General features: G+C 37.7%; 1 protein-coding gene across 31 annotated transcripts in view; it reads left to right on the forward strand.

Moving 5' to 3' along the window:
- The window catches only part of ppfia4 (PTPRF interacting protein alpha 4), a 205733-nt gene that overhangs the window by 61526 nt on the left and 130969 nt on the right, over positions 1–13238 (forward strand).

Consider the following 13238-nt stretch of genomic DNA (forward strand, 5'->3'; position numbering starts at 1 on the left):
GATTAGTTTGATTAGCTGTGTTCAATTAAGGTTAGAGCAAAACTGTTTAGAGCAGCGGCCCTCGAGGAATTGAGTTTGATACCTATGCTGTACATCAATTTATTGTTTCAGTAGCAAAATATTGTTTCAGTATCGATTTCACAAAATGCGGATGCGCAATAGTCACATCGCAAGATCTGTAATGTCGAACCAGTTTTAAAATTGACCAGGAGCCACATTTGAAAACACTCATGATTTGTGGAGTCATTGCAATGTCACCAAAGCATTTCTCATTTATGTGTGTTTTCATCATTTAAGTCTAATATGTTCAGGCATAAATAATTACGTTTATAACTGTATATATATAAAATGATGAAGAGTGTACACTGTTATTTTGCATTTGATTATTAAAGGGCACCTGGTGAAAAATCTACTTTTGTGTAAGTATATTGTATACACCGTCATATTGGGGTGATATAAACACACACAGTCCTTTTTTTTTCAATTTAACAACATAAAAACGGTGGACCAATTGGAGCCGTTTTCAGACCGACTGAAACTTTACGTAGGAGAGCGGTCCCCCGCCTACCAATATTGATTGACAGCCTCGCGTCACAATTATATCCTCAGTTTCTTGTTGCACGTCCGTCATTTTCAGCATGTGAGTCAAAGCGATATCACTAAAGGAACACCTGTGCGCTATTTTTTGATGAAAAGCTCATTGGGCTCAACACAAGATCAATATTCTCCACATTATCGCTGTAATTAGAGTTATGGCTTGTACCTTTTGCGAGGCGCGGCGCCGTGCATTTCGGAGTTCTGGGCGTGGGTCTCTGTCGGGGTGCACGCGGCAGAGCTTCAGGTAAGCGGCTCGGCGGCCACGGCGCCGTTGTGTTTGCCCTGATGGAGGCTTGAGTTTGGAGTTCTGGAATGTGTGGCGCGACGATTCGGGACACCTCTTGTGTCACGGCGCATTCGGTGCCTAAGTCAAAATTAATTCAGTGTGTGTTGTTATTAGTCTCGGTTTACAAGCTCGGCACTTGTACACCGAGACTACACAAAGACACAAATGATTTTGTACTCTCTGCTTGGTCTGTGTCCGGGTCGAACATGTATAAGGCTGAATGGGCAAAAAGCCGAAACTGTGAAGCAACAGAACAGAACCCTAAAACAGAAAACTGTGTATACGCCTCCAACATGACACTTTTTAACACATTATTATAAAAACATCTGAACTGTGTGTTGAACTGAACATAAACTGGCACACTCAGAAGAACCATAATATTAATATTAAATAATAAAAATCATAATTATATATATATATATATATATATATATATATATATATATATATATATATATATATATATATATAATTAAATATCAGAATTTCAGTTTTTTGCAGCCTTATTTGCTTTTTAGAATGAGCAGGGTGGCAAGCTCAAATATTCTTTCAAAGGACCCAAAATTGCTAGCTGCACCCCTGCATCATGTCTTGCATTAAATCGCATTCTGGAAAAATAAAGTCATTCAAGTATTCAGAAGTGAATAATTATAAAATTCTGAAAATGTGAATATACAGTTAATAAATCAATCGCAGATTCAATAATGAATAATATAACAACATTTTTAATCTGTGTTTGATTTATTTATTGTATATTATTTGTATTTCCCAGTTGTCAGCATCTACTGAGTATTACGAAATGGTTGGTGGTTCATTCCGCTTTGGCAACACCTGGAAAGGGGGACTAAGGCACTAAGCCAAAGGAAAATGAATGAACATTATTTGTATATTAATTGTTTATTATGATTTTTACCCTGAAAAACATTATTTAAAGATGATTTCTTGGATTTAATAATTTTCTATAAGTTAAGTGGTTGTAAACAATTTATTAGGGCTGAATTTAATTCAACTCATATAAATTGTTTGCAACAACTTTGCAGAGATCATTTTTTCAGTGTAGTCGCCTATGTAAGACATATACATATATTGCCAAATATAATAAATCCTTAAAAGTTCTGCAATTTGGATCAAAACACAACTAATTGTATTATATTTTAGCAACTAAATGTGACAAAAAAGGCTTTGTGTATGCATGTCTGCTGTACTGACCATTTCTATCCGTTTCCCTTTTTTCTTCACAAGTTACTTTTAGATAAGAGAGAAGGAAGGCCATTCATAATCTGTGGCGTCAACATAACCGCTTTTTATTGATGTAAGAAATATGATATGGGTTTTAATGAAGTTATTTCTTTGACAAATGATATGGCTTCTAATGGCTGACAAAAATATGTCTGACTCAATGAGGAGGACGACACACTCACTGAAATAAATGAACCTCGGAGCAGTCGAGGCAATGCATTACGAGCTGTGTTTAGCGTTCGTCAAGAGCTTAAAGAGACAGTTCACCCAAAATATGTCATTGTTCTCATATTGTTTTTCCATTTTGTTATTTTTTAAAATTATTTTTCCTCACTTTTTGATTGTCTTGTTCCATTATTTATCTTCCTTTTTTATGTTATTTGTTTTACATTACATTTTTTTGTTCTGTTCCTATTTATTTGTCTATCAATTTTTTCTTTCTTTTGATCTTTCAATTCTCTTTCATTATTCCACAAATTCTTATCTTTTTTTATTTTGATTTCTTTCATTATTTTACTCTTTGTCTTACGTTTCCACTGTTTACTACTTGATTTTGTGTTACTTTCTAATGGTTTTTTCTTTTTTTATCTCAGTCTTTTCTGTTTTCCAGTCTAATTCTTTCTTTCTTTCTTTCTTTCTTTCTTTCTTTCTTTCTTTCTTTCTTTCTTTCTTTCTTTCTTTCTTTCTTTCTTTCTTTCTTTCTTTCTTTTCTTGATTTGTGTGTTTACTTAATGTTTTATTAGAATAAGCTAAAATGGGGCTATTGAAGTTTATTCAATTATTCATTTTCCTTTCGGCTTAGTCCCTTTATTAATCTGGGGTCAGAATGAACCGCCAACTTATCCAGCACATGTTTTCCTATCACTAGGAAATGGCTTGAAGTTATTTTAAGTTATAATTTGTTGGCAGTTTTTTAAATTTCTGTTAAATCAAGAATTCTTGTTGATTTAAATTTTGTAAAGCTATGGATGATCTATCTTTCGATTTGATGTGGTGATGTGGTCTTCGTCTTGAAGAATACCCCCTACCATCCCTACTCCTCCCCTTCTCTGATAGGGTGGCACGGTAACCCAGTGGGTAGCACTGTTGCCTCACAGCAAGATCGCAGCTGGTTCGGCACTCTCCATGACCATGAGTTTGCATGTTCTCCATGCGTTCACATGGGTTTTCCCGGGTTCTCCAATTTCCACCCACAGTCTAAAGACATACACCATAAGTAAATTGACTACTTCAACATAGCATCCTAGGGCAACTCTTAGTCAGATATATCTTAGCAGTAGGAGAGATCTCGAAACCTTCCTGAGCTCAAATTCTCCTCTCACCCTTCAAATGGGAGGAAGCCCCGGGCTCAAGGATATTCTGAGCTCAGGGCTCCCAGGACAGCATGCTAAGTACTCTTTTATTATCAATCATCAGCTAAGTGTGAACTCTTAAATTCCTAATCAACGTATTGATTAGGTTTGTCACGATACTGGAATTCGCTACCAATCTGAAACAAAAAAAATGTCCATTTCCCAATAACATTTTAGCGTTGATTAGCACGTTCTAAAAACACTGCTGATGTGCCAACAGAAATGACGGTGGTTGGTCATGAAGGTCATCAGTTTACCAAACTCAATGATAACCTCACCGACACTGGACACAGGGACATGTCGATCAGCTGGTTTGTCTAAAAGCTGACATATGAGCAATCCGCAGATGAATCGCGCCTTTAAAACGCTCCAGTGTCCCTGTATCTGCGGTTACACTCCGTAAACAGCAGTGAATTTATTGAACTGACAAACTTCACTTTCAATTACAATCATTTCTGTGGAGCATGTGAACACAATGGCAAATCAGCTGTTTTTAAGAACATGCTCAACAGCGCTTAAATGTTAATGGAAAATAGACTTTTTTTTATTTTTATTTCAGTACCTATTGGTATCGAATTCAAGTATCGTGACAACACTAGTATGGGTTTGTGCAGCTTTTTCTTCTTTTTGCCAGAGAATATTTAGTTTAGGACCTATAGATAGAATGATGTAGTGACATGAGGCAGGTAGGCTGTTGGATCATGACAGAAACAGTATCAGGACAAAGAGGCGAGCAGGATGAGCAGTGTCCTAGAAAAGACACTCGGTCAACTTGGATTTCTCCTGGGGTTTTATGGAGGCAGTGACTGAATTACTTGAATCGAGATGGAAGGAGCATTATGGGGGAGGTCTGTCTTGGCTGGGAGGTTGAGGAGCTTAGTCTTGTCAAGGATAACCGGGAGGTGATGAGTAGTCGTTTAGGTCAATATGTCAGGCAGGCACGCAAGGGCCGCCTGTAGAAGAAGGAAATGAGATGCACAGAATCAAAGGCTTAGGCATGATAAGAGAATGCAGAGAGCTGGATAACAGTGCTAAAAGATCTAGCAGATTGAGACTTACATGCTAACTGAGTGGGATCTGTAATACTGTAGGCAACACATCCGAAAAGTGCAGATTCAGTTTAAATCTGAGCGCTGAGATCAACATTTTGCTGAATGCTGTAGTTAGACACATCAATATGTAGGACTGCTGATTTAAAGTCAACAGGAAAATCACATTTGAGATTAATAGTTATTTCTTACAGAATACTGCTGTACTATATAATTTACATTTTGTTACACAGATGTTTAAATTGATATACCATTTGTATCATATGGATATATATTTTATTTAAAGTAATGTGTGTGTATATATATATATATATATATATATATATATATATATATATATATATACATTTTTTTATTATTATTTTTTTCTTAAACATATGCAGAGATGTGTTGAATTATATATACATAATAAATAAACAAAGTGCACACACATATGTAATTGCAAAACAAACTTATTTTGGATGTAATTAATTGCAATTAATTTTTGCCCAGCACTATTGATACACTCACTAGTACGAGGTTGGACCCTCAACTTGCCTTCAGAACTGGCTAAATGCTTCATGGCATTCAACAAGGTGCTAAAAATATTCCTCCCAGATTTTCCATATTGGCGTGATAGCATCACACAGTTGCTGCAGATTTGCTTGCTGCACATTCATGTTGAGAATCTCCTATTCCACCAAATCCCAAAGATGCTCTTTTTGATTGAGATCTGGTGACTGTGGTGGCCATTTGAGTATAGTGAACTCATTGTCATGAAACCAGTCTGAGATGATTCATGCTTTATGACATGACACATTATCCTGCTGGAAGTAGCCATCAGAAGATGGGTACACTGTTGTCATAAAGGGATGGACATGGTCAGCAATAATACTCAGGTAGGCTGTGATGTTGACATGATGCTCAGTTGGTACTAATGAGCCCAGAGTGTGCCAAGAAAATATCTCCCTCAAGATAATAAGATATTTGAGTTGCTGTTTCCTTTCTATTAGCTCGAACCAGTCTGAGCATTCTCCTCAGACCTTTGGCAACAATAAGGCATTTGCGCCCACAAAACTGCCCTTACTGGATATTTTCTTTTTTCTGACTATTGTCTGTAAGCCCAAGAGATGGTTGTGCATGAAAATGCTAGTAGCTCAGCAGTTTTTGTAATACTCAGACCAGCCCATCTGGCACCAACAAACATGCCACATTCAAAGTCACTAAAATCACCTTTCTTTCCCATTCTAATGCTCGATTTCAACTACAGCAGATCATCTTGACCATGTCTATATGTCTAAATGTGTTGAGTTGCTGCCATGTGATTAGACATTTGCGTTAACGAGCAGCTGGACAGGTGTACCTAATAAAGTGGCCGTTGAGTGTATATTGATTACGGTAAGGCACGCAAATATGAATGATGGTGATTATGCATCATTTTTAAAAAGTCGTTGACATTACATTGACAGCAGCAGATTTCTGTTTATGCACTTGAACCAAGATTGATCATGTGGTTTTTATCTAGCTTGCCATAGCATTAAAATAATTGGGTTTTTTTTCTAAACCTTTAAAATAATGTTGTTCATTATTGTGGATGCTAATAAAGTCACAGTTCTAGTTTATATATCCTCATTTTAATGTTTCGTTAGTGAGTGGGTCTTAAATTAAACAAAGGTCTCTAAAAAATGTTATCACTAGACATAGGATGCATGTTTACAGTGAAAGCACAGATTGTTGTTATCTATATATTATTGATGAGGAAGAGTAAAATGCACAGACAGGTCAAGGTTGGCGCCACCCTTGCTTCCTGCCAAATGACCTTCTCTTTCCTTTCCCATTCACATCCTATCGTCCACCATGAGGTGTAAGATTTCATCACACCCCTGCTCAGAAATTCACAAAAATACATTCACGTTCTTCTTGTGCCTTCAAAAAGGATGTGAGTAGCTCTGGCATTGACCTCTTCCTTACATCCTGGCATTCGCTTCCATAAACACACCTATATAAAAACATCAGCTCGCCTGTGATCACAAATAATGCAGGTTGTGTCACTCTACAACTTATTGTAATGTGTTTTTTTCCTCTCTCTCTCCCTCCTTGTTTCTCCTGTTTCATCCTTTCCCTTCCTCCTTTTGATAAATGTGATGCAGGTATCAGATCATGTCCTATATCAGATTACACAGCAGAGGCTGTTCACTAATAGCACTTGCAGATTACATCGGAGAGAGCGTTCAGTGATATTAAAATCTGATTTACTAATAAAATTGAGTGTCTGGATAATAAAACGTTATTTAGAGTGACATATGAAAAGCTGTTTCAATAGAAACAATTATCCACATGGCGAATTCAATCAGAATCTGTGCTTATTTTGAGGAAGAAAATGCAAAATTGAACAATGAGGTGTAATTCACTACTGTTCAATCAGGATTAACTTCAAGGTAATGTTAGATTATCAGGAAGGTAATGCAGTTGTACAATTTAAAAACATAGAATGAGAATCTCTTACATAGGCTGCTATGTATTTCTAACCCACCGGTCCTACTGCTCCCAACTCGGTCTGAGCTAGGATTAAACTGGCAATTCTTGTATAGGAGTCGGTTGCTCTATAAAGGGGGCTAAAGACTATGGCATCTAGTGTCTGTTGCTAAAGCACCTTTAGAGGTCAGAGGAGTGAGGTTTATCCACTATATATATATTTATTGATGTTGTTAGATGTTCTTCATAAAGGTTGAAATATTCTCTCTCTGGGCACTTTATTAAGTACACCTAGTCACTTGCAATGCGAATTTCTAATCAGCCAATCAAATGGCAGAAACTCATTCAACTACATTTCGATATGTAGACATGGTCAAGAAGTACTACTGATAGTCAAACCTAGCATCGAAATAATAAACACGTAATTTTAGAAGCTGTGAATGTGACATGATAGTTGCAGCCAAACATGTTGGTTTGAGTAATTCAGAATTTGCTGATCTACTGGGATTTTCATGCACAACCATCTCTAGATTTAACAGAAAATAGTTTGATAAAGAGTTTGGGGTTAAAAATGTCTTGTTGATGCCAGATGTCAGAGGAGAAATGACAGACCAGGTCAGTTAATAAGAAGAAAACAGCAGCTCAAAAGACAGCTTTTGAACACACAACACATCAAACCTTGAAGCAGATGAGCAGCAGAAGAATTGCACACTGGTGACACTCCAGGAAGGAAACTGAGACTACAATTAACAAAAGCTCACCAAAACTGTAAGATAGAAGAATGGAAAAAAGTTTGCCTAGTGCGATTAGTCTCAAATTCTGATGCGACATTTAAGTTGTAGTGTCAGAATTTTCCATAAACTACATTAATGCATAGATCCATTGTGTCTTGTATCAGGAGTTCAGTTTGCTCGTCGACTCATATATCTTATAATATTTTTGACACATTTGGTCTTTTGATTCAAATCAAGTACAGTTTAAGCCAGAGATGCCTAACGTAGGTCCCGCAGACCTAAGTTGGCCTATGGTAACATTTGATTTGGTCCGCCGTCCCATCAGAAAACAGAGGGAGAATCATGGGGAGGGGGTTGGAACGAATGCCTTTGACAGAGATCGTCATTTCAAATTTAACCTAACCTTTTGTTTCTTAATTTTTTGTTAAGCTACAAACTGAAATGAAATGATTCAGTTAAATGATAAAAATTTAAGATATCTGCGAGCAAATAAGGGTAAAGGCAGGAGCAGATTCACTAGTGTATTCCACATTGAAGTGCACTGTGTTATAAATGGGATTGTTTATGTTTTAACTATCTATCTTTTTCTCTTTGTTTTGAATCCTGCCTTGTTTCCCGTTTTGATTCTTTGCCATCTAGTCTGACCTCTCGCCTGTACATTAACCATGTTTATTGGATTACCCTTGTGCTACTGTTTTGCTCCTGTATTTGACCTTTGCCTGCTCGACCTTGCCTTTAATAAACTGCATTTGGATCCGCATGTCTGTTATTAGCGTCCACTTCACAACAAATAAATTCATTATTAAATGTTATGAATGATACTGCATTAGTTATTATGATTTGAAGCAACATTTGTAGTTATTTTTAAATATTACTAAATAAATTAAGAAATTACCCATGGCAAATTTAATATATATGGTTTGTTATATATATTTGCCCCACAACTCTCAATCAAGTTTGCTTTTTGGCCATCTATAGAAAAAAAGTTTGGGCACCCCTGGTTTAAATAAAGAATTATAGATGCAATATGCAATTCTCTTCAGAAATGCTAGTTGAAAGTCTCTTCAGAATCTACTGTCAATCATTGAATACAATGGTTGAAATGGAATAAATATTCTATGAAAGTTGCAGTGACATGAAAGGTTTGTCCAGTCAAAACGTTTGGTTCAAACATTATGGCTGTTCTACCCACCCTTTAAAATCTGTAATTGCATACCTCCGCGCACCCTGTGTGTGCAGAAAGGATTACTTATTTGGCGCATTCACAGTGACAGTTCAGACAGAGAACAGCAGGCATAAATCAACTATCTACCTTCTTTTTAAAGTTTGGTATTGGAATTACTGTCTGTACTCTCTAGTTCGCATTCATTCATTCAGGATGCAGGACTTTGAATGGTTTTCCAGGTTATGTATATGATTTACAAGGTGGGGCATAGGCTTTCATTGCTATCAGGCTAACCTTAGAAATCCTATCCACTTGTTAAGTCTGATGTCATGCGAGACAGTCTATCAAGATAGGCTTAACAAATGGTAATAATAATAAATGTTTACAAAGTGCTGCAATACTTTCAAAAATCATGATTGCAATAAATATCCATTCCTAAAATCAGATGGGCAGAATATGATTTATGATGGGTTGCCACAGTGGAATGAACCGCCGACTATTCCGACATACTGTATGTTTTGCACAACAAATGCATTTCCAGCAGCAACCCATTACTGGGAAACACCCATACACTCACATTCACACAGACACAGACACACACACACACACACACACTTAATTTTAATTTATTCAATTCACCTATTGCACATGTCTTTGGACTGTGGGGGAAACCGGAGCACCCAGAGTAAACCCATTTGAACTTGGGGAGATTCAAACTCCACTCAGAAATGCCAACTAGCCCAGCTGAGTCGTGACTAGAATCAGCAACCTTCTTGCTGTGTGGCGACAGTGCTAACCATTGAGCCACAGTGCCACCTTGAAAGTGATTTTTTATAAATTATTAAAATATTAGTGTCTGTAATGCAGCAAGCCCAAAGAATGTTGTGTACACCATGATTTTGTAAATAAAAATCACTTTAATGTGTAATGATCTTAAACAATATTTTTTTCAATTCAAATGAGTAGCGGCTTGTAACCGGAAACAGTATTTCATACGTCATGATTTAACAAGCGGATCGCACCTTTAAAGCAGATCGGAGGGCAAACCATATCTAAAAGAGGGGTCAGTGATTGCACGTACACTGTCGTAATGTTTAAAAGTTTGGGTTTAGTTGGGAAGTTGGAGCTCTGGCTGGCTCCCCACATAGCAAAATTTCTCTGGCCCAGCTCTGGCCCACACAATCAGGTTTTGCTTGGCCCACATGCCGCAGTGAATTACGGTACTGGACCAAATCTGGCTTCCAGACAAGGGCCAAACACAGACCATATCTGGGCCAAGTCTCAGCCAAGTTAATAACTCATAACTGGGCCTGAACTGGGCCAGATAGGTTGGTGTGTCACGATTGCAATGAAATCGATAGACCCATGGAGTGATGCGCTTTAGGCACACTATGGGCACGCTTTTTCTCAAAGTGACCTGATTGGTAGAATTTTTTTTCTTTACTCAAAAATGATTTTAGTGTATTTTAAATGTGGGTCAAGACTGGCCAAACTCACATGGCCCACTTATCAAATTTTTAAATCTGGGCCAAATACTACGTTTTACATCTGGCCCAAATCTTGTGTGCCGCCTTAAAAACGGTGCCACCTCTGCCAAACCCGGGCCATGTTTGGCACACATGCTGTATGCCAGTGCCGGATGAATGCCTGCTGTGCCAGCTTTTTGCCAAATCTGGGCCAGAATTCTTTGCTACTGGGGTCTGTTGTTGTTTTTTTGGAAATCTTTATTGCTTAGTGCAGTTCTCTGTACCCAAATTACATGGCAATGAGAATAAATTCCTCAGACCTTCAAAAAGCATTAATGGGCATCTCACATGAATTCTGACGAGCACTTGAAATGGAAGGGCTTTCTTTGTGGCGTTATCTTGTCCATTGATAGCTTCTCCAGCTTTGTTGTTGGCTTTTCAGAGACTGAAGCTTTGAAAAAGACAATTTTACTATGTGCTTTGTGCATGACTATCTAATGAGGAAGGAGACACTGACATGCGGTGTCAAAGAGAAGGAGAGGAAAACACATATTCACACACCCTTGAGAGCTTTAATGGCGTGGCCATGTACATGAAAGTCTTTTTTTAACAGATGACACAGTGTGCATGTGGAAAGTGCTGGATAGGTGAGACAGTGAATGAAAGATAGATCATTCACACACTCTTGTGATAATTGCATTTGACAACTGGAAAAAAGGGAATATGCCATTTGCTTGGATGTGTCTGAGCTGTTTTGACTTACGTAGTACACTATGCGGGAATGTGTGTATGTGATATGCGAATAGGAGAAGAAAGGTTAGGAGAGAAAAACATTTTGTTTAGTGTGGTGCTGATATCTAGTGTCAAGCAAAGTCTACATTTTCGCACAATTGTCAGCATATTTTTAACAGTCATGCAGTGCTTCCCATACATAGACTTTACTTGGGAGGCCCACCCTAGTGTACAGTGCATCCGGAAAGTATTTATATCGCTTTTTCGCAGCTTTTGCTCAATACTTTGTTGATGCTCCTTTGGCAGCAATTACAGCCTCAAGTCTTTTTGAATAATATGCCATAAGCTTTGCACATCTGTCTCTGGGAATTTGCAGTACCTCTCAAGCTCTATCAGGTTGGATGAGAAGTGACAATGTACAGCCATTTTCAGATCTCTCCAATAGGATTTAGGTCTGGGCTCTGGCTTGGCCGCTCAAGGACATTTACAGAGTTGTTGTGAAGCCACTCTATTGATATGTTGGCGGTGTGCTTTGGGTCTTTGTCCTGCTGAAGCAGGTTTTCATTCAGGATGTCTCTGTACATTCCTGCATTCATCTTTCCCTCTATTCTGACTAGTCTTCCAGTTCCTGCTACTGAAAAACAATCCCACAGCATGATTCTGCTTTCCCTATGCTTCACTGTAGGCATGGTATTAACCTGGTGACGAGCGGTGTCTGGTTTTCTCCAAACGTAACACCTAGCATTCACTCCAGAGAGTTCAATTTTAATCTCTTCAAACCAGAGAATTACATTTTCTTATGGTCTGAAAGTCCTTCAGATGCCTTTTGGCAAATTCCAGGTGGGGAGTGACTTCCGTCCAGCCACTCTACCTTACAGGCCTGATTGGTGGATCCCTGCACAGATGGTTTGCCTTCTGTAAGGTTCTCCTCTCTTCATAGAAGAACGCTGGAGCTAAGACAGAATGACCATCGGGTTATTGATCACCTCCCTGACTAAGGCCCTTCTCCCCCGATCACTCAGCTAAGATGGTCGGCCAGCTCTAGGAAGAGTCCTAGGAAAAGCCACTGTGCTCATTGGAACTTTCAGAGCAGCAGATATTTTTCTGTAACCTTCCCCAGCCTTGTGCCTCGAGACAATCCTTTCTTGGAGGTCTACAGACAATTCCTTTGTCTTCATGCACTGTCAACCCTGGAACCTTATATAGACAGGTATATGCCTTTTAAAATCTCGTCCAATCAACTAAATTTACCACAGGTGAACTCCAGTTAAGCTGCTGAAACATCTCAAGAATGATCAGTGGAAACAAAATGTACCTGTGCTCAATTTAGAACTTCACGCCAAAGGCTGTGAATACTTATGTACATGTATTTATTTAGCATTTTTAATATACATTTTCAACAATTAATTTTTTTTTCACATTGTCATTGTGGGGAAATTGTGTAGAATTTTAGGAAATAACTTAATTTAATAAATTTTGGAATAAGACTGTAACATAAAAAAAAAAATGTGGAAAAAGTGAAGCTCTATGAATACTTTCCGGATGCACTGTATATACAGAATATCATTTGAATATAATATCTAAATGTATTGCTTGTTAAATTCAAATTTTATATTGCATTCAATTAAAATGTTACTTTCTATGATGCTTTAACAGCCTCATGGACACCCAATAACCTTCTCTTGCTCAAATAAAATCACTCACTCACATCCTGTTCTCAGCACCTCACTCTGCTAGTGATTAATGGTTTGCTTGTGCCATTTGCAGTGATGGATTGAGCTGCAACTCAGCATCAGGGTAACCAGCATCTTTTCTGACAGATGTGATGCACAGAAATCGTGTTATGAGGAGATCTAGAGCTTCACTGGGTCCTGAAATGGCAGGATTGAGTATGTTTTTGGTGGTGAACTGACCTCAGCAGGGATTGTTCAAGGTGTCTTGCAGTTATATAATACGGATATTTCAGTGTTTATTCAAATTAAAATATTTTGAACTGTAAGATATTTTTATTAAGTTTTATTATTATTTTTATTATTTATTTATTTTTATTTTTTTGGTCCATGATTTAAATTTCCTCCATATTCTTATTCTGACAGTGTGTTCACACATACTGCAGTACTAAACTATGTGTTCACATTCTATGTTCACATTTTCATTCGGGTAG

This window comes from Danio rerio, chromosome 11 (assembly GCF_049306965.1).
Source record: "Danio rerio strain Tuebingen ecotype United States chromosome 11, GRCz12tu, whole genome shotgun sequence".
Classification (NCBI taxonomy): domain Eukaryota; kingdom Metazoa; phylum Chordata; class Actinopteri; order Cypriniformes; family Danionidae; genus Danio; species Danio rerio.